This window comes from Xyrauchen texanus, chromosome 29 (genome assembly GCF_025860055.1).
Source record: "Xyrauchen texanus isolate HMW12.3.18 chromosome 29, RBS_HiC_50CHRs, whole genome shotgun sequence".
Classification (NCBI taxonomy): Eukaryota; Metazoa; Chordata; class Actinopteri; order Cypriniformes; family Catostomidae; genus Xyrauchen; species Xyrauchen texanus.
Genome location: NC_068304.1, coordinates 33,708,941 through 33,731,848, shown reverse-complemented (window position 1 = coordinate 33,731,848; position 22,908 = coordinate 33,708,941). Strand labels below are relative to the sequence as shown.

Below are 22,908 nucleotides of genomic sequence, written 5' to 3'. Positions count from 1 at the left end.
TGCGTTGTGGGAAATGTAGTCTCACTGAAACTCTTTTAAGATTTTTATTTTTTATTTTTATCGACAACTATAAAATTGTGTAGGGCCTACTACATTCATTAAAAATGGAATGTAAATTCAATAAAAATAGTCATGGTATCAAATAAATGAATAAATAAATAATAAATATATAAATAAAAATAGCATTTTATGATGCGTAATCTGATGTTCTGGTAGTGATTATATAGTCACACAAAACCAATTATTTCCAGTGTCTCTATAAATGTATATGGAAGAGGATTAGAGCTATATAATTAAAAATATTTTGACAAGGGATGGTGGAGCAAATAAATCATCTCACGTTTAATCTTAACAAAGTACATGACACTTCTAGAAATGCATTTAATATAATGAATAATAAAATATAATTACTTTAATCTTAACTTTAAGAATTTATAAAATATTTTAAAGTTTCTAATAAACATAACATTTAATCAAGTACATTATATATATATATATATATATATATATATATATATATATATATATATATATATATATATATATATATATTAGAATATATGCAAAAATATGATATGAGAATCGATGTAACTGAAATTATCTAAATTAAGCCACATAAAACCTCGCCACAGGTTAGACTTCATTTCCCAGTTTACACTGCGGCCTGTTGAATAGTTGACATCACGTCCGCTTTTCCCACGAACGTGTTTCACAAACTTCCGCTGTTAAATTACAGAAGCGTTTCTATGTAATGAAGAAATGTACATGTTTGCTGGTTTAACTGTTTATTTTGTGAAACTCGTGAAAACAAGTTCTGAGGCATAACGTTAACGAAAGAAATATTTTAGCAAATTAATTTATTCTATCTATTCCAAGCATCTGGTTTATACTACATTAGGGGAGCAAACCAAAAGTGTTCACATCTTTTGGAATGTAAACAGGAAAAGAGTGGAACTATTTTTTTTTCTCTCGAGTGTATTCATATATACAGATAAAATTAATTCTGAATGTTGATAGATACATGATATATGTAAAAAAAAATTATACACAACCACATACAGTACACAATTAGATTACATTTACATTTATGCATTTGGCAGACGCTTTTATCCAAAGCGACTTACAGTGCACTTATTACAGGGACAATCCCCCCCGGTGGTGGCTGTGGGGATCGAAGCAGCGACCTTCTGATTACCAGTGATGTGCTTTAGTCCACTACGCCAACACGTTGTGTTGATGATTGTGGATGTGGACTGAGATCCTCTTTGTCATTGGTGGCTGGTACATATTGACCCTCTAGGATTTCAGCGGGTGGTCTATCTGTATTTGTTCCTGTTGCAGATGCAGTAAAGCTTACAAACTGTGTACAGACCTTGGATAAAGAACAGCACGGAAATGGTGCTGTAGTTACTTCCATATACAATAAACTGTGAAACAAAAGAAGATGCTAATTAATTGGATAGTTCACCCAAAAATGAAAATTCTCTTATCATTTACCCACCTCATGCCATCACAAAGATTTTTCTTTCCTCAGCACATCACAAAGATTTTTTGAAAAATACCTCAGCTCTGGAGGTCCTTACAATGCAAGCGAATGGTGATCAGACCTTTGTAGCGGCAAAAAAAAAAAAAATATATTTTTTTACCGCTACAGATGTCTGAGAACCATTCACTGATCAGATCAGATCACTGATCATCATGTTCTGCTGAAAAAAATAGTCATACCCATCTGAGATGGCATGAGGGTGAGTAAATGATGAGATAATTTTCCTTTTTGGGTACATGCATTTAAACATTATTTATATGGCCCCATGTCCAGTTCTTACCTTTGTTACAATGTCCAGTCCCAGAGCAGTATTGTCCACCACAATAGAAGTTAGTATTGTTTGGAGGGTAGAGCAACAAAAGTGTTTATGCCAAACATTCTATAGAGAGGTTAACCGCTTCCTGAAACCTGCAATACATTTTTTTAAAAAACATTATAATAATAAGCGGAAAATATGCAGATAAGAAAAACACCCTTCAAAATGCACAGCATGGCATCTTTGTCTGAAATATTAATGCATTTGGTTATTCCCAACAGTCAAAAAAGTAATCAATAATAATATGAACATATAATGGTGCTAAAGGTAAATGTTAATGGCTAGTTCTATGGTCCTCTGCAGTATAGCATTGCCCTGTTTTATTAATCAGACTGGTCGGTTTGCAGAATTAATCTAGACTGCACAGCATGTTAATTGTGTAATGACTCACATTGCGATTATGATGAGGAACATGTATGAGGCTTTGAAGATGGCATATCCTGTGTAACACAGCCAGATATTGTTGGTGAGACCCATAAGAAAGACACACCCTGCACCTACATCAGAGAATACACCAAGAGAGAGCTCGCCCCACATTCCCCATCTCTATACAGAGAAGGCTGCAGCCGCAGCTGTAAGCAACAATCACAACATGAATCACAACGTGAAAGTCAAATCTGTGGACAAAGCATGATTGAGGGCCACAATTACATGCCCTCCAGCTGAAAAATGCAATTAGACTAAACTTTTACTACGTGTGCCACTTTATGTGAGTTACTCATTTTTGTTGCTTTTGTTAGAATTTTCTTTGTCTTGTCAAGGCATCAAACCTCTGAGAGAACTTCTCTTCAGCTGTGATTGAAGTGACTACAAACCAAACCCCTATACTGTTGTAATTGCTTAAATTACTTTTTCACACACATACTGGGCTGCTTAATTCCTTCTATGCAACCAACTGCATACCAATTAAAGGGATAGTTCACCCAAAAATAATAATTCTCTCATCATTCACTCACCCTCATGCCACCCCAGATGTGTATGACTTTCATTATTCTGCTGAATACAAATTAAGTTTTTTAGATGAATATCTCATCTCTGTTGATTCTCACAATGCAAGTGAATGGTGAGCATAAATGAGAAAGTCCAAAAAAGACAGACAGTCGTAGTAAAAGTAATCCATACAACTCCAGAGTTTAAATCCATGTCTTCAGAAGCGTTATGATGTGTGTGGGTGACAGATCAATATTTATGTAATTTGTTTAGTGGAAATCTACACTTTCACTTTCACTTCAACATTCTGGTGTGGAAGTGACACTCACATTCAGCCTCCTTCTGATTGGGACTGGCCAAAGGTGACGATGTTTATTTGTATTTTTTTAAAAGGACTTAAATGTTGATTACTGGTGTCTTTTTGGACCTTCTGAATTCTTGTCACCATTTACTAGCATTGTTAGGACCAACAAAGCTGAGATATTCTACTAAAAATATTCGTTTGTTTTTTGCAGGGTAAAGAAAGTCATTCACAACTGGGATAAAATGAGTGTGAGTAAATGATGAGATAATTTTCATTTTTGAGTGAACTATCCCTTTAAAAGAGGCGTTGACAGACTTCTGCTCAACACATTTGATGATAAGGCAAATTATTTATGAATAAATCAGGACTGGTTTGGCTGGGCATGTTTCTGATGTCAGTTTTATACCCTCTTTCACTATAAAGATAGCAGATATTTTACACTTTTGATAGTGTTTAGGATTAGTAAAGTCTTCTGTGTTCATATCATCGAACACAAAAAGGAGATGCAAATGGCGTATTTTACCATCCTCCTCAAAATTTCTCACTTACAAGTGTGCATACCACCTCCACTCCACCATAATACACAGCGGATGTACTGGAGGGCTCGATGTTGTCCGACATCAGCTGGACGCAGTTGAAGATCTGTCCATATCCAGCTGTAGCCAGAGCCCACCAAAGCGACATCTGCACCAGCCAACATGAGGAGGACAGCTCCCAAGGACAGCATCTTCCTTTTTCCTCCTTCCTAGACCTTTTCCTCCCTCTGACACCTCTACTACCTTGGTCAACATGCCCATAGATGCCTCCACTCCCCTTTTGAAAAACATCCCATGCTGGGCCATTGGTAGGAAATAAGGAAAGCCACCCCCATTAGACCTACAGTAATAGTGTTTACATGTAAGTAGCTTGTACTGGCTAATGATATTAACAACTGCCCTAATGTGGCCCCAAAAGTAAAGCCAGTCAACATTGCACTTCGGACATATCCCATGGCTTGTTGGTAGCATTCAGGAGGTATGGCACTGTAAATATAAGAAAAGTAGGCCACCTCAGTGGAGGTGACCATTGCATAGTTGAACTGCAAGTAGGTCATAGCAGTGAGCAAAGCAAAAAAATATATAATTTATGACTAGAAAGATACCTTGAGTTACAATTAGAGGTTTGTATTTTATTCAGTCAGTCAACAAGAATACTGGGCAGAGGAGGGCCAGACGTCCAGATGGGAAACAAATGCTTTGTTACCTAGTTGTGAAGAAAGCAGATTGTTTTTAGTCAGTTTAATAACCACACAGAAATCAGATTTATGATAATTATATATTACAGTTCATATATTTGAGCAGATATGTACATATTCAAATTCCAATAGTATTTGGGAAAATACACAGTATGTTACATATATGAAAATGGCTATTTTACAGTATTTTTTTAATATATGTTGCATATACTGTATGTACAAGTATGCACATTTTTCATATCAGAGAAACAACTATCTGTAAACATATGGTTTATATATGTGTTTTGCAAATATTGCCATTTATCTGATTTTTTTATGGAGTGCGGCTACTTCAAAAGAGCAAATTGCTCAACTGACATTTCTTAGATAAGACTTACAATTCATTGTAATGCACGTGTAGCCTAAATGTGTGAAGTTGAAGGTGTAAGAAAAGGTTCTGCTGGTCTGCAGTTGGCAAAGAAACCACGAAGAGAGAGTGAAACAGTGGGGAAGACCCAGTCTGACCTCCTCATTTTCACCAAACAATTCATTCTTTCTGCCTGAATGTATTTTGACTACCAAGAATATGTATGACTCTCTTTAAAAGCCAGCAGCTACTGTAATTGGTTGATTGTATGTTATTTATTTGTTAATTTATTTTGCTGTGCAATGTAAGCTAAGTCCAGCCCTTGATTTCACTAATGAACCTGTGCAAGGAACATTTTTGATGGAGACTTTGATCTGTGTGCATGTATTAGCTGTGTGCATGCAGTGTTTTTTTAAGACTTGTAGTTCAAGTTAAAAGAACATTTTTAAAATGTGTCTCAAAACATTGTTATATGCATTGTGATGCATCTAGCTTAGCGCAATAACGCTAAATTCAGTCAGTTTTATTGCTGTGCAGGAATATTCCTGGATTATAAACTAGGAGGGCATCTATCTGATTTGACTCCAGAGTGAGTATGATTTACATTTAAAGAAATTACAGGACTAGTTTACTTACACCAGCCAAATTCTTCTTGAGTGTTGGGTGTAATTTAATCATGTAATGAATTAGTGCAATCTATTTTTAGGACAAAAAGTAGTGTTGTCCATTACATTTCAAATTCTTGTAATCAGATTATAGTCACTGACTTTTAAATAAGTGAATCACCTTTAATTACTTTACTGTGTTTTACATATTTCTAAAGTAACATGTTTGTCAAGTGCGTTTAAAACACATCTGTTTGTGCTACTGTGACAGCTGAGTTCTACCTTTTCAGGGTACTAAAACATACTTACCTGATTAGTCATGCACAAGTGTACATGTTTGCAGGCTTTACAAAAGTATGGTCCATCAATACACATCTGAGAATGTCCACTCACGACTGAGTCTATATATATATATATATATATATATATATATATATATATATATATATATATATATATATATTTTTTATGTATTTTTTTTCTCTGTATATCACAATTCAATTCAATTATATTCTATTTTATTCTATTGTATTCTATGCACACAGCATTCTTCTGAGTGTATATATTTATATGTATATAATTATTCTATTCTTATTCCATGATTGTACTGGATTGGTAGGACAAATATTCTACACAGCTTCATAAAGCATTCTGTTGATATTTTCTTTATTGTGGACATCATTATTCTATTCTGTTCTATTATATTCTATTCTATGCACACAGTATTCTTCTGAGTGTATATTTTAATGTGAATATAATTATTTTGTTCTGTTCTATTCTATGCAATGCAATTATTATATTAAATAATTATTTTAGGATTATAATTATTTATAAATAGAATAGAAAATAATAATTTTATAGTGTAATCTATAAAAGTGTAATGCAGATAAAATTATTATTGTCTATTCTATTTATTTCATGATTATGCTGGATTGGTAGGAAAAGTATAAGCAGTAAACATTTGAGTGAATATTTTAATTCTTATGGATTTCATTATTCTATTCTATTGTAGTCTAATCTTCTAAGAGCTCTGTTGACAACACTTAATATGAACACCTTAATTTGTAATCAATGACCAAAAATATATTTATTAACTTTTTGAACCCTGATAAAGACTATTTACTTGAATAAAAACCACTAGGTGGCAGCAGAGTGGTAAAGACTAATGTTGTTGCACATCAAAGGCATCGTAATTATATATGGAAATTACACAGTCAAGCTTATAGATCTGAAATGAATTAGTGTTAAGTGTTTCCCCCTTGAGAGTTTTTGTTCTCTCTCTCTCTCTGTCTCTCTCTCCAGGCTCACATCTTGCCCCCGACGAATGTAGCTTTCAATAAATCAGGATCGAGGTCAGTTTATCAGCCATGCTCACATGCCCCCCAATGTAATTCAGTCTCTCTCCTTTGCTTTCCATCTGTTTGCAGTTTTATATCTGGAAGCTATGACAGGACATGTAAAATATTGGACACAGCATCCGTAGAAGAGCTGCACAGGGTCACAGGAACGGTGTGCATGCCATCGACTTCAACAACCCTTTTGGGTAATAGCCGCACTCACGTGCATTTAAACGCAAAAATACAAATATCTTGTAATTTACTCACCCTCATGTTAGATGAGATGTTAAGCAGAATGTTAGCCTTGCATTAGCAAACATGCAATGAAAGTAAATGGTGACTGAGGCAAACATTCTGTTTACTGTCTTCTTTTGTGTTCCATGGAAGAAGGTCATATGGGTTTGGAACGACACAAGGATGAGTAAATGACTTCAGAATTTCTATTTTGGTAAATATCCTTTAAATCTCCATTCAACTCATTTTTCCCTCAGTCTTTTTTCAGTGCAACAGAAAAAAAGCCCTATCTGTAACCCTCTCGGTCTCTTTCTGTCCGTTCCTCAGCAAGGTTAGGGCATTGCAGGGAAACTTCTGTTATTATAACAAGGGGAGCATTTGTCACTTTGAGTCATAACAGAAGTCCTTGTCCTTTTCTCTCTCTCTCTCTCTCTCTCTCTCTCTCTCTCTCTCTCTCTCTCTCTCTCTCTCTCTCTCTCTCTCTCTCTCTCTCTCTCTCTCTCTCTCATTTTTTTTCAGCGACAAGGTTGCCACAGGCTCCTTTGACAAGACTTGCAAATTGTGGAGTGCTGAAACAGGAAAGCGCATTTACACATTTAGAGGGCACACAGCAGAAATTGCACATCTGCTTTGTTTTTCAGAAATGTCAGACCACTAGATGAGAGCACTGACCAACCAGAATTAAGTATTCCAGAGACCTGTATAATAAAGAAAGCTATTGCATGGCTTCAGAATGCATTTTAGGATACTTAAACAAATATTAAAAGAATAATTCACCCAAAAATGAAAATTACGTCATGATTTATTCCCTCATGTTGTTCCAACCCTGCCTTTCTTTCTTTCTTTCTTCTCGTCAGGGTCCTGAACATCCTGTCTAGGTTTATTTTGCGATAAATCAGGCTGACCATACATTGTCCTGATTATTACATGGCTACTATCCAAATAGAGAATTCAATGTACAAAAATGCTGAAGTTGATCATTTAAAGCCGTTTAAAGCTATTTCTACCTTTAGTAATGTTGTAGTAATACAAGCGATCACGAAGCGCTGTTGTATGTAAACGGCTGATGCGGATTCACTTCACATCACCTAACTGGCTCATATCACACATAAAAATGATCTTTTGCCACCACCTGCTGGTTAACATATGTAATGTAAAAAAAAACTTTACACTTTAGCTTAGAACTGCACGAACACAAGCGGAGTGATGCACACACAGTGTCAGTGCTCATGGAACGTCTCTCGTCCAATCAGATTCAAGGATATATATATATATATATATATATATATATATATATATATAAATAACATTTGGCAAAATATTGCCTTTTGTGTTCCTCAGAAGAAAGAAATGCATTTGGGCTTGGAATGACTTGAGTAAATGACAGAATTTTCCTTTTTTGTGGGAATTATTGCTTAAATGAGTGTGCTTGAGTGCTTTATTGTGCTTTGTTTGACTAATCTGCTAAACAGGTCTCATTTTCTGTAGGTATGCTTGGCCTTTAACCCTCAGCTTGCTACGGGCAGCATGGACACCACAGCCAAATTATGGAATGTTGAGAGTGGCGAGGAGGTGTCCACATTGGCGGTATGTCTTTTTGTTTATTCTATTTATTGTTCTTTCAACTGTTTCTCTTATCCCCTCTTTCTTCATCACATCCTACACTTTTCTCTCCTGGACTCTTTCATCTTTTCTTAATTTCCCCCTCATATCTCTCTCTCTCTCTCTCTCTCTCTCCCCCCCCGAAGGGATTCTTAATGATTTCACTTTTATTTGCCGTGATCTCCAGTGATCAGAAAACTCACCCATGCATGTGTTTATTAATGAATTTGTCATTAAATCATTACTCCCATTTCTGCAATAATTCAACCATTTTGTCTCATGGCGTTGTGTTCCACTTTATTGAGTTCAGTGGTACTGTAACTTGCGCATACACAGAATATATACGTCATGTGATGCGGTGAGAGCTAAGCCGAATAGATATGTGGGAGAGGGAAGCGTTTGAGGGTCATTTCCCCTCCACAGCACAAGGCAAAGCAGTGTTACTGGGAGCTGTGTGTGCTGCATAATTACCCCTCTTAACTCTCCAATTATTTCTCTATGAATCTAAATTACGAATTGCTCCATGAGATCTTAAGGATGAATTGGGGAATGTAAATATAATATTACTCTATTCAACTGAAAAACTCTGCCTTTCTGTTCAATTTTTATATTTTTATGCACAGACCCTCTACTTAATAGTTCCTAGAATATCAGAATCCACAGAAGGAGGTAGATCCTTTTCATACTTGGCACCTGAACTATGGAATAGTCTCCCTAACTCTGTTCGAGATGCAGACACACTCCCTCAGTTTAAGTCTAGACTAAAGACTCATCTATTTAGCCAGGCATACACCTAATTTATCCTTCAACTCACAATTAGGCTGCTTTAGTTGGGTCTGCCAGAACCAGAAACCAGAAACATTGATTATGATCTATAACTTTGCAATAAATTTAATGGCATCTATGCTAATATAATTTTTTTTTTTCCCTGTCTCAACCTCTGGTCTCCTATGCTGAGGTCACCAGAACCGGCTAGATCCAGCTCCATTCCTGCTTCATGATGGACTCCACTGCTACGTGTCGCTGAGTGATGATGACTAATAGCAGCCGGTGCCAGCCTTCAGTCTATTATGATGGACTTCAGAGGATGAACTGATGCCAACTCCAACATAAGTCATGGGATACTTCCTATGCCATTGCCTGAACCTTGGACTTAGGAAAGACCTCACCAAAATTACCGGGCAGGTTGAACTGCGATGCAGCTAACTGATCTCTGCCTGCATCACCTCTGTCTATTGATGGACTACGCTCTTGAAATGGAATACATAGAATATCAATTAATTGCCAACAAAAGCCTTCATCAGCCAATTAACAAGGACAATTGCATCTATGTGAACTTCTGCAGTTGGTCATTGGTCATTAATCTTACAGTTCATACAAAATCGATGTTTAAGCACTGACCCATAACACTTACTTAGTTTAATAATTTTAAACCATGACTTTAACTATGCATAATTAATATGTACAGTATATTCATGATGTTAGCCAGAGGGGAACTGGCCCCTACAGTGAGTCTGGTTTCTCCCAAGGTTATTTTTCTCCATTAATCAACATCTTATGGAGTTTTGTCTTGCCACAGTTGCCCTTGGCTTGCTCACTGGGGTTATTCTTACAATTATTATTTAATGACTAATTTTTATACACAATTAAAATAATATTTTATCAAATTACTCAAAGATGACTCACCGACATTATAGACATTACAGTTTTATCTTCTGTTAATGCCTGATTTTCTGTAAAGCTGCTTTGAAACGATGTGTGTCGTGAAAGGCGCTATACAGAAAAGATTGACTTGACTTAGCAACGTAATGGCTTTTTTTCTCCCCTTTTCTCCCCAATTTTGTGCTTTAGATTCTTGTGGTAGCGAAGTGACTCAATCCGGGTAGCAAAGGACGAATCTCAGTTGCCTCCGCATCTGAGACCGTCAATCTGCGCATCGTATCACGTGGCTCGTTGAGCACATTATCACGGAGACATAGCGTGCATGGAGGCTTCATACAATTCTCCACAGCATGCACGCACAACTCACCTCACACCCCACCTGGCAGGGGCCACTCAGCATGAACTGGATTCAAACTAGTTACTCCAGGGGTGGTAGTCAGCTTCTTTACTCATCTTTCTTTTTCTCCCAGGAAAGTTCATTTTTTGTCAGATCAGCTGTGTTCAGTTTAACTGGGATTGTTCCCTCATCGCCACAGCCTCTCTTGATAAAACCTGCAAGGTCTCTTGTGGATCAAAAGGAAATTTTTCTGTTTTTCTGTAATTTTGTCTCTTAAAGGGTTCATATTATTATTCCAAAATTGATTTAATTCATTATTTTCATCCTGTAAAATTAGCCTAAAACGCCTAATCAAGGCATACCCAAAGTAAATTTAAAGCTGTTCTTGAACCTTTTTGAGTACATGCATGGTTTTGTTCACATTTGAAAGGGGACACTCTGAAGTTTTTTCCCCAGTAGTCAGAATTACTGTAAGTGCTACTGATTTTGAGTAATAGAAGTTTGAACACAATGAAATAGAAGTTTGTTTTTCCGCCTGAAATTTATTTTTGCATACAGATGCCTGCAGATGACTATAACTTGTAGCTATTAGCTTGAGAACACAATGGGATCACAGCATGAAGCCTTACCTAGTCCAAGTTCAAATTTTAGAACAATACCATAAAAAATGAATATTTTACACATGTTTTTCTAAGGGTACACCAGGCGTTTTACAAAAGTGCCTTTTGGATACTCCAAAAGGACCCTTTGTTAACCTAGGACAGAAAGGCTCCTACTTTTGAACGCTTCAACGTACAGTCATAATTTTGGGCTCTAATGAAAGATGACACTTAGAGCTATCATATTCCATATCCAGATCCACTATTAGTTTTGCTGACACAGAGTAACTGATGCATAAACACATTAGAGTGCCTTTTCCCTTCTTGAAACTAAATGTTGTGCATATAAAAGAGTCAAAACTAGTGCTATGGTGGACAATTTGTTTATATAAAAAATACACAACAAACTATTTACATGAATTTTTACACAAAGTATTTACAAACCATTATAAAATTGTGTCCAGTCATTGTAGCAGTCACATTTGGGTACAAAGCACAAAGGCACATCACAGGAAGAGTACTTCACTGGTGTCTTTGCATGACACTGCCTGCACTTCAGACGACCAGCGGTGCAAGATTTGGTGATGTGCAACGGCCTGTGATGTGCTCTTCGTGGAGCAGGAGATACGGGTCTGGCTGTGGAGTGAGACCCCAACTCTGCCAGCTCCTCAGCAAGGGTCTCTCTGAAAGCCCTCCTCTCTTGATGAGGTGCTGTCCTGCTGCTCCACTTTATGTGGCCGCTTGCTGAGTGGGGGAGAATAAATAAATGTAATTTACAAAGCTAGACACAACTTTTCCATCTTTTCTGTATTCTATATATATATATATATATATAGTTTTTCTTTTCGAGTGTGTAAATATGTATTATTGTATGTATATTTACTGTAAATACTATATACTTTGCCAATGTACTATGGAACAAATAGATGGGCCTACACTTCCCCCCATGAATTCAGCATTGTAACGAATGGACTCTCAAACACAACATATATTCTTATTTTCAACTTATATTTATTGATTTATTTATATATATATATATATTTCGTGTCCATTTATATATATATAAATATATATTTACAGTAAATATACAAAACATCTATATAGCATGTCAATAGATCTGAAACAAACAATGAACTAAAACCTCACACACGCACAAACGGTTCAAACACTCACTGAGGAAACACACGACAAAGGGTAATTACAAAATGTGTATTCATTATTCAAACTAAAGCTTATTTATGCGAATATACAGTAATATATGTTATAAAACACAAGAAAACACTTACTTGTCCAGAGCAATGTCTCATCTCTCCATAAACATTTCCTCTGCCTCCGAATCATCCGTATTGTTTTCAGAAATTTCATCTCCAAACTCAGAATTTTCACAATGAATGCCTTCTTATATCACATCCTGGGGTGAAAATCCTGTTTTTCGCGTCCGTTTCACCATATTTAAATCGCCAAATGTGTAAACAGTTCCAAAACAACGCTCCAATGGTTTTACGCACGGACGCACAAAACACTCGGTAAAGGCGAGGCAACATTGCGCACACACATTTCAGAACCGTGCTCTAATCGTCCCACTAAAGCCGCATATCACTGTTTTCAGAATTTCATTGGCTATACGATGCGTCAGTCATTTCCACTCTTCGATGTAATTGGTTTGATCAGTAAACAAAGGAAAGTGGGTATGCCCTTACATTCGACACAGACTGTGGTTGGGTATTGAAGGCTTTGGACAGGACATGGAAGATCCTATTGGGTCAAATGAGGTGTCAATCGAAAGGTCAGAGTGCGTGCTTCCATTTTGATACCGGATATAGGAAATGTTTACATCTGAACTGAAGTTATTACCGATAATATGTGAAAGTTTAGGTACAGCTGCCAGGTGCTTTGAAATGATGCAACAAGAGTCTGTGGATATTTATTGTTGTAATAATGTGATTTGGACTAAACATTTTACTTGATTTGATCATTTGGACATTTGACAATGAAACAACACCGTTTTTGTCGGGAAGTTATGGATCAGTGGAATACTATGATGTTTCATAGGTGAGTTGCCTAAATTTTGTTATTGGTTGTTTATATGTTGGTGGTCTGACAAAGATATAGATTGTACCTGCTGTTGTGATTGTATCTTAAAATGGTTTATATCAATAGAAAATCAAGAAATGTAGCTTTCCAAAGATATGTGGCATGTGTACCAATGTAACACACAGCAGTTTTGTTTATCGCATACTTTTATTTTGTACATTTAAGGGCCCGTCCGCGGGCTGTGAATTCTATCATGTTAAAAAAAAATAAAAAACGAAATAAAATCACATGTACATAAGTATTCACAGCCTTTGCTCAATACTTTGTTGAAGCACCTTTGGCACCAATTACAGCCTCAAGTTTTATTGTGTATGATGCTACAATCTTGGCACACCTATTTTTGGGCAGTTTCTCCTGTTCTTCTTTGCAGGACCTCTCATGCTCCATTAGGTTGGATGGGGAGCATCGGTGCACAGCCATTTTCAGATATCTCCAGAGATATTCAATCGGGTTCAAGTCTGGGCTCTGGCTGGGCCACACAAGGACATTCACAGAGTTGTCCCGTAGCCACTCCTTTGTTATCTTGGCTGTGTGCTTAGGGTCGTTGTCCTGTTGGAAGATGAACCTTCGCCCCAGTCTGAGGACCAGAGCACTCTTGAGCAGGTTTTCATCAAGGATGTCTCTGTACATTGCTGCCCTCATCTTTCCCTCAATCCTGACTAGTCTCCCAGTTCCTGCCGCTGAAAAACATCCCCACAGCATGATGCTGCCACCAACATGCTTCACTGTAGGAATGGTATTGGCCAGGTGATGAGCGGTGCCTTGTTTCCTCCAGACATGGCGCTTGCCATTCATGCCAAAGAGTTCAATATTTGTTTCATCAGACCAGAGAATTTTGTTTCTTTTGGCAAACTCCAGGCAGGCTGTCATGTGCATTTTACTGAGGAGTGGCTTCCGTCTGGCCACTCTACCATACAGGCCTGATTGGTGGAGTGCTGCAGAGATGGTTGTTCTTCTGGAAGGTTTTCCTCTCTCCACGGAGAAATGCTGGAGCTCTGTCAGAGTGACTATCGGGTTCTTGGTCACCTCCCTGACTAAAGCCCTTCTCCGCCGATCGCTCAGTTTGGCCAGGCAGCCAGCTCTACGAAGAGTTCTAGTGGTTCCAAACTTCTTCCATTTACGGATGATGGAGGCCACTGTGCTCATTGGGACCTTCAATGCTGCAGAAATTTTTCTGTACCCTTCCCCAGATCTGTGCCTTGATATAATCCGGTCTCGGAGGTCTACAGACAATTCCTTGGACTTCATGGCATGGTTTGTGCTCTGACATGCACTGTAAACTGTGGGACCTTATATTGACAGGTGTGTGCCTTTCCAAATCATGTCCAATCAACTGAATTTACCACAGGTGTGTAGCGGCGGGAAGTATGCCACCGCCTTGTGGGGGAAATATACGGGACTTAACTAAGGAAGACTGAGTGAGCAACAGGATCTTAGTCCCCCCACCCAATACTTTTAGTCTTTGTACAACGGTTAGTTGTATGTTGCGCCTATAGTGTTGCACTTTTAAATGCTCAAGATGAGGTGCGGCTGGCTCCAGGGTTTACTCAGTACACGGCAGCCACCTGAAGTGTGTGTGTATGCAGAAAACTGTATAGTAGACTGCAAAAAAAAAAACACCCTCACCGGATCTAACAATATAGGTAAGACGCCCCCACTCCTTAGTATAAGTGACTTGAGACAAATTAAGATTAATTAAAAACATTTATACTAATTAAATTAAAAGTAGGCTATCTTTTGTTTTCACAGGAAAAGTGTCGGGAAATGTATAAATGAATAAAATATGAAAATTAACAACTCCGTGTCAGTTTCAGATGTTACAATTAGTGTACTTCTTTTCTACAACACTGAAAAGTTTTACATGAACATTTACCTCACACTTTTGAATAAGTTCACTTCAAAAGTTTACTTAAATTCAACATTTAAAAGAAACACAAAAAGATCACTTTGCTTCAGTTCAAAAATGAGTTCACCGTCGAATCCAGGACAAAACAATGGAATAAATGTGTTTCAGTCCATTCACGAATTCACGACTCAAAATGTTCACCAATGCACACAAAAACGGGGTGTATGAATCCTTTTAGCTGGAGTATTCACCGATCACAGTTCAACAGATGGAAGTTGACTCAACTCAGGTTTTGTTATTACTCACAGTGAGATGATTTGCTTACCAGCAATCGGTAGAAAATGAAAAGTAATGTACATCACCCCTCTTTGGTTGCGGATGAGGTGCTGAACGATGACCAATGGATGGCAGGGTAATATCTCCCTACTCAATAACTCTCAGTGATTGTTTCTCGTGATCCTGACGACAGCAGCTTGATCCAACGAGGCCCACAATCCCAGCTGAGTGGCGCGTTGAGAAGACGAACAATGACACAACCCTACTTCGCACGATAAGCGACAGCATCCATTGCGGTTTTAAGTTCGTTTGAACAAATAAAACAAAGACTGTATGTAAAACACAAAACAAACACGAGAGTATTTGAACTCCACTGGCGGCAACTGATTGTGCATTATCAAGCCTATCACTCCGCCTCACACACGGACGCGGGAGAAAACTTTCTTTCACCTTCACTCCTCAAACACTCATTAACTCAAACGGAGACTCAGGGGCAACATAACGTGACTGTAATGTATTTCGCGGGTCTAACGTAACGTGTTAACGTTTTTAACATCGTAAATTCCCCGAAAACTACCACACTCTTCTTTAGCGTGTCAAACACTTCTTCGCCGTCTCACCGTTCTCTTTTGCACACCTATAATGGCGCCGCCCAAGGAAAAGAAAAAAAATCAAAATAAAAGTCTTCACTGGATAGAATTTTTAGATCCCCTACAGGTGGACTCTAATCAAGTTGTAGAAACATCTCAAGGATGATCAGTGGAAACAGGATGCACCTGAGCTCAATTTTGTGTGTCATGGCAAAGGCTGTGAATACTTATGTACATAGTTTTTTATTTTTAATAAATTTGCAATGATTTCAAACAAACCTATTTCACGTTGTCATTATGGGGTATTGTTTGTAGAATTTTGAGGAAAATAATGAATTTAATCAATTTTGGAATAAGGCTGTAACAACCAAATGTGGAAAATGTGAAGCGCTTTGAATACTTTCCGGATGCACTGTATATGTATACAGTATATATATATATATATATATATATATATATATATATATATATATATATATATATATATATATTTATTATATATATATTTATATTATGTATTTATGTACGGTCAGGGTACATGATAAGTTGTGTAAACTGGTCAACATATTTTTGGGGGGGGTTGTGAGGGGATTGTCCTATGGGGAGCGTGTGAAGAAGGACAGTTGGTGGAATCTTTGGTGCAGTGTAAATAAAGAGTACTCACTACAAGTGTTCTGCCTTCCAGAGTGAGTAAGGCATAGTAAGACACATGGAATTTGTTCAATCTGTCTTTTATTTCTGGTTTTTAAGTGAGTGTGAGACCATTTTGGATTGTTGTGTGAGTAATATAATATAACAGGATCTGTGTGTTTGTGTGTAGCTGTGGGACACAGAGAGTGGTCAGTGTTTGGCTACTTTATTAGGACATGATGACAAGGTATTGGATGTGTGTTTTAACTACACTGGTCAGTTGATCACTGCTGCTTCTACTGATGGTGAGACACACCGTCACACAGAGACAAAGAAAATGTGATATTTTAAAAGTCCAATTTTAAGTTTATGACCATTAATATTTTTTACATAGTGACAAATATTATGACAATTTAGTACTGTCCTCAGTTTTCATTACTATAAAATTTATATTTACAGTAAATATATACATTTATACATATACAGTATAAATGTATATGGGTGAATGTGTATTACCTAATTGTGCTACCTTTTTGTTCACTACATTGACCCTCAGGATATGTGTGTATATATGTATGGGTATGTAGACATGTTGTCTTCATTTATGTAAACACTGTGGTCTTCAGCAGTTCACTAATATTCCGATTTGTTACATTGTTTAACTTACATTTAATTATAGATTAATATCTTGTTCAGTTTTTATATACAACCTCTGCTTTGACAATAATGTATCATTTACAGTCATGCTAATAAAGCCAATTTTAATTGAATTTATATATATACACCACAATTCACCAAAGTGGTATTCAACTGATCACAAAGTATTGTCAAGACATTACTGATGTAAAAAACATCACTATCACAATTAAAAAATCATTTTTTTTTTATCAAATCGAGACAGAGTCCATTTCCAGCAGCCATCACTCCAATATCTTCTACTTGAGTAATCATGGTAAATTGCTAATTTGGTACTAGCCATTATATCAAACACAGCTGAAAGCTATTTAGTTTGTTAAATGAAGCCTAACATTGTCTTTGTGTTTGTTTTTGAGTTGCCACAGTATGCAATAAATGGGCATGTCTTAAGGTTAATATTGAGTCAAAAATAGCGAAAAGAAACAGTTTTCTCTAGAAACTCACCAGTCAATCATCGTTTTAAGGAATGAAGGCTATATAATGCTTAAAATTGCCAAAGAAACTGAATATTTGATACACAGATGTACACAACAGACTTCAAAGACAAAGGACAACTGGTTCTAACAAGGATAGAAAGAGATGTGGAGGGCCAGACATACAAATAAACAAGGGGATAGGTACATCGGGGTCTCTAGTTTGGGAAATAAACACCTCACATGTCCTCTGCTGACAGCTTCATTGAATTCTACCTGCTCAACACCAGTTTTATGTACAACAGAATGAGAAGACTCAGTGGTGCAGCCTTATGTGAAGAATTGCAAAGAAAAAAAAAATCCATGTTTGAAACAGAAAACAAAAAGAAAATGTTAGAGTGGGCAAAGAAACACATCAGGTAATTGGAAAAGAGTGTTATGGATCTTAACCCCATTGAGCTTTTGTGGGATCAGCTAGACTGTAAGGTGTGTGAGAAGTGCCCGACAAGACACATTTTTGGCAAGTGCTTCAGGAAGTGTGGGGTGAAATGTCACCTGAGTATCTGCACAAACAGACAGCTAGAATGTTAATGATCTACAGGGTCTGCTGTCATTGCTACACATGGAGGATTTGATAAGAACATTTTGAAGTAGTTTAAAAAAGTTCTGAACATTGTACTCAAATTGCAATAATAATTTTGAACATTATTAATGTCTCCATCGGTTTCCTGCTGGAAACCGATGGAGTGCGTACTCCAGGTAGGGAATGAGGTTTTGCCCCAAGTGAAGGAGTTCAAGTACCTCGAGGTCTTGTTCACGAGTGAGGGGACAATGGAGCGGGAGGTTGCCCGGAGAATCAGGGCAGCGGGGGCGGTATTGCATTCGCTCTATCGCACCGTTGTCACGAAAAGAGAGCTGAGCCGAAAGGCAAAGCTCTCGATCTACCGGTCAATTTTTGTCCCTACCCTCACCTATGGTCATGAAGGTTGGGTCATGACCGAAAGAACTAGGTTGCGAGTACAAGCGGCCGAAATGGGCTTCCTCAGAAGGGTGGCGGGCTTCTCCCTTAGAGATAGGGTGAGGAGCTCAGTCATCCGTGAGGAGCTCGGAGTAGAGCCGCTGCTCCTTTGCGTCGAAAGGAGTCAGTTGAGGTGGTTTGGGCATCTGGTAAGGATGCCCCCTGGCCGCCTCCCTAGGGAGGTGTTTCAGGCACGTCCAGCTGGGAGGAGGCCTCGGGGAAGACCCAGGATTAGGTGGAGAGATTACATCTCCAAACTGGCCTGGGAACGCCTCGGGGTCCCCCAGTCAGAGCTGGTTAATGTGGCTCGGGATAGGGAAGTTTGGGGCCCCCTGCTGGAGCAGCTGCCCCCGCGACCCGACTTCGGATAAGCGGTTGAAGATGGATGGATGGATGGATAAAACTTTACACAGATGAGGTAAGAGATTTTATAACAATAAAATGATGTAAACACATATAATGGTTAACTACCGGAGTGGTGGTGGTGTAGTGGTCTAAGCACATAACTGGTAATCTGGTAATCAGAAGGACACTGGTTCGAACCCCACAGCTGCCACCATTGTGTCCTTGAGCAAGACACTTAACTCCAGGTTGCTCCGGGGGGATTGTCCCTGTAATAAGGGCTCTGTAAGTCGCTTTGGATAAAAGCGTCTGCCAAATGCATAAATGTTAAATGTTAAATGTTAATCTAACACTTGTGCCTATACGTTTGAACCAGTGTGTATTTTCATGTTTATGTTACTCTGACTGCGAAGGTAAGTAGGTAAATAAACAAAAAAACCGTTTTTAATTATTTTTTTGTGGTAATCAGCATTATTACACAAATGCCGTCAATTGAGCTAAGCTTGTATTGAACTCAGAAAATACCTTCAATTGTCATGAAAACAAGGTCATTATGTAAAAAAAATATTAATTAAAAATAGGCTTCATTATCTTAATTTGTTCCTTTTGATTTTGGGGTGAATTGTGACCTGGACTTTTTTTGCAAGATGCTTTGGGCTCAGTTTGTGAATATGGGTGTTTGTGTGCAGGTACATCAAGAGTACACAGTGCAGAGATATTCCAATGTTTATTTAAATTAGAGGGCCATAAATGGGAAAAATTGAATGTAAGGAATTGCCATTATCTCCCCGTCTTTACTTGTCACCCAAATGTCTACTCTGACTCAATAATTCAATATCTTTTCATTTTCTCTCATTCTTTGTCTACAAAGGCACTCATTTCCTGTCTAGGTCCCTTGCTGTTTATCTTCACATCTTTTGCCCTCTTGCCGTTACTCCAGCATCCTGTCAACTATGTTCATCATCTTTCACTCCTTTCTTGTCAGTACATTCATGTCCTCTCTCTTTCTCATTGCACTTTTCATTTGCCTGCTCTTCTTATATACACTTATCCACAAACAATCTTGCCAAAATATTCTTTCTCCTTTCTTCTCTGGCCCCCCCTCCCTCACCCAAACATCATCATCAACATCCGAATATTTCCATTTCCTTTGTAAAGGTGATAACTCAACCTAACCCTTAGTTCTGCATAGAGTTCAGAGCAATAATAAAACGTCTGTCATATCAACACAGGTCAAATTCAGTTCAGCTGTCTTTCCTTCTGTCCATGTCTTTCTTCCTCCCTCTTTTTTAGGATTTTTTCTTCCCCTGGACACTGAAATCGGATGTTCCCAAAATCAAAACACAAAGTAATTGTTTCATGAAGGACTGTCTGAAGTGCATTATCATAACAAAAGGCAGAAATATAATGTGCTTTTCATTTTCTCTCTCCTTCCTTCTCTCTCTTATTCTCAAAGTAGGTGTTTTAATCTGCAGGGGAGTCAAGTTTTTTTAATTCAAGGGATAGTTCACCCCCCAAAATGCTAATTCTTTCAGGTTTTACTCATGTGATATTGTTCAAAACCTGTATGATTTTTATTCCCCCCCTTATGGAACTCAAAAGATGTTGGGCAGAATGGCAGCCTAGTGACTATTCACTTTCCTTGAATGGAAAAAAAAGATGCAATGAAAGTCAATAGTATCTGAGGCTGGCAGTCCCTAACATTCTGACAAACATCTCCATCGGAATATAACCATTCCCAATAATTAAAAAAAAAAATGATGTATTTTAAAAGAGTTACACATATGTCCATTACAATTGCAGACTATGGTCAATATTCAAGATTTACTTGAAGCATTACCAATTTTGTCACTGCATTGTTTTTTGTATTACATAATCCAATGACATCTCCCTCTCTTTCTCTCTTTATCACTGTAGGTGTGTTTTAATCCTCAAGGGAGTCACATTTTGACAGCAAGCGTGGATAAGACTGCGCGTGTTTGATGTGTGAGCACAGGAGTGTGTTTGCAGGTGCTGTAGAGACATTCTGATGAGATATTATGCGTTCAACTACGAAGGTGACACCATCATTACAGGCAATTACACACACCTGCATATCACTACACACTTACTGCTGCTGTGTCATATTTCATTCCCTAGATCCCTATGTGGTGAATCAGTATATCAAGACCATAAATTCCGGCACTAACACTGGGACACTCAAAAACGTTTGGCACTAAAAAGTTTTGGCTGGTATTTAGCAACAATATCATAAATGATGTATATATTTGTTGTGGATGTTAAAATGTACAGTGCTATAATGCATGGGAACATACAGTATATACATGAAAAACGAAATACAATTTAGGGCTGTAAATCACAATTGATTGATTACTTAAAGGGATAGTTCAAGGAGCAAGGAGCCTACCCCCGTGCAGGACGGGACTCAACTGGTGGTGGGGTGGTGGAGGTTGCCGTGTTAGCACACTGAAACAGCAATGTGATAGATTGTGAGCAGACATATAAAGCAACGGCTTACATGTGATTGGCTGGGAATTACCCTGCTAATGGTGCGATGATGTACAGGTGCTAGTCTTCCCGCTAGAACTACGCTGCGCTTACATTTACCGTTACATATGAATCTGTGGCAATGGATGTCCAGGAATCGCAGGTGATGGCCACTCGGCTGCCATTACGCATCGACTCCATCACTCTGGATTTTGTGTCACTCTACAGAACAGGTAAAGCGGTGTCTGGAAAAAACCCAAAGAAGGGATTCTGTTTCTTGGCTCCAGGGTATGGAGGAGGAAGTGAATGGCGGTGTTTTAAAGGTGGAGATCCTTTGCAATAAATGTGGCAATGGACTGTGTGATCTTCTTTGCTCTTTCAGAGTTCTGAGGTAAATTTGATACCATTGTTTGTTGAATTGTTGGCTGATTAGCTGCATTTTGCAGGTTTGCTGCTAACTTTAGCTCAGGGTGAAAAAGGGAGATGCGATTCCTCATATTTGTTGTGTTGCCGAAGTATTTAATCTTGGTTCGACATGTCATGCACACAGCATAATTTTTATCAAGCACATTTTTCTAATTATCTTAGTAAAAACCAAAATGTGCCCAAATATCTGCTTTCAAGAAGTTAGTTGCATTTTTAGAAAGATGGATGATGGATGGAAGTTCAATTTATAATTTTTATATATTTATTTATGTTATAAAAAAACAACAACCAGTGAGCGGCAGTTCTGCAAATGGAAATGCCTTTTTGATGAGAGAGGTCAACAGAGAATGGCCAGACTGGTTTGAACTGACAAAGTCTACGGTAACTCAGATAACTACTCTGTACTCTGAGTAGTTTAGCAAGTAAAGACACTGAATACCACCCCTGTAGTCGAGAATTCGAATCTAGGGCGTGTTGAGTGACTCAGCCAGGTCTCCTGAGCAACCAAATCTATATCCTACACCCCACAGAAATATTTACTCACAACATATTATCATATACCAGTAATTTCAATCCTTGTTGTTGCTTTTTTTGCAGGAAGTAAAGACAACGCCTGCAGGACCTGGCACTGGGACTGGACTCTGGTAGAGGATGAAGCGAGATGTTGCAGTATTCCTAGATCTATCAGCTCATTGGATTAGCATTTGGGATTTAGAGTATAGTAAGATCTTGTGTGTTATGTAAAGTCACACTGCCGTAATCTTTCTGCTGTGGGCATGAAGAACATGTAGCATGTGTAGAGACATTATTTTTGGCCTGTGAACCTGCTGTGCTAAATATTCAGGGTAAAATAGAAGTTAAACTGAGATTAAGCATCTGTGGCATAATGTTGATTACCACATAAAAGGATTTAAACTCTCAGTTTGTAAAAAAAATAACACATTGACATAAATGCACTTTCAATGGAAATCTATGGGGCAACCATCTATGGTTGTGAATACATTTTTGCTTGTTTTTACAAGCAACAATTGTCTTTAA

General features: G+C 37.9%; 2 pseudogenes; one reads left to right on the top strand and one right to left on the bottom strand.

Moving 5' to 3' along the window:
* Window positions 1-1,207: 1,207 nt before the first annotated feature.
* Window positions 1,208-4,860, bottom strand: LOC127623058 (thiamine transporter 2-like; annotated as a pseudogene).
* A 176-nt stretch (window positions 4,861-5,036) lies between these two features.
* LOC127623057 (dynein assembly factor with WDR repeat domains 1-like) lies at window positions 5,037-22,571 on the top strand (annotated as a pseudogene).
* The last annotated feature ends 337 nt before the right edge of the window (window positions 22,572-22,908 follow it).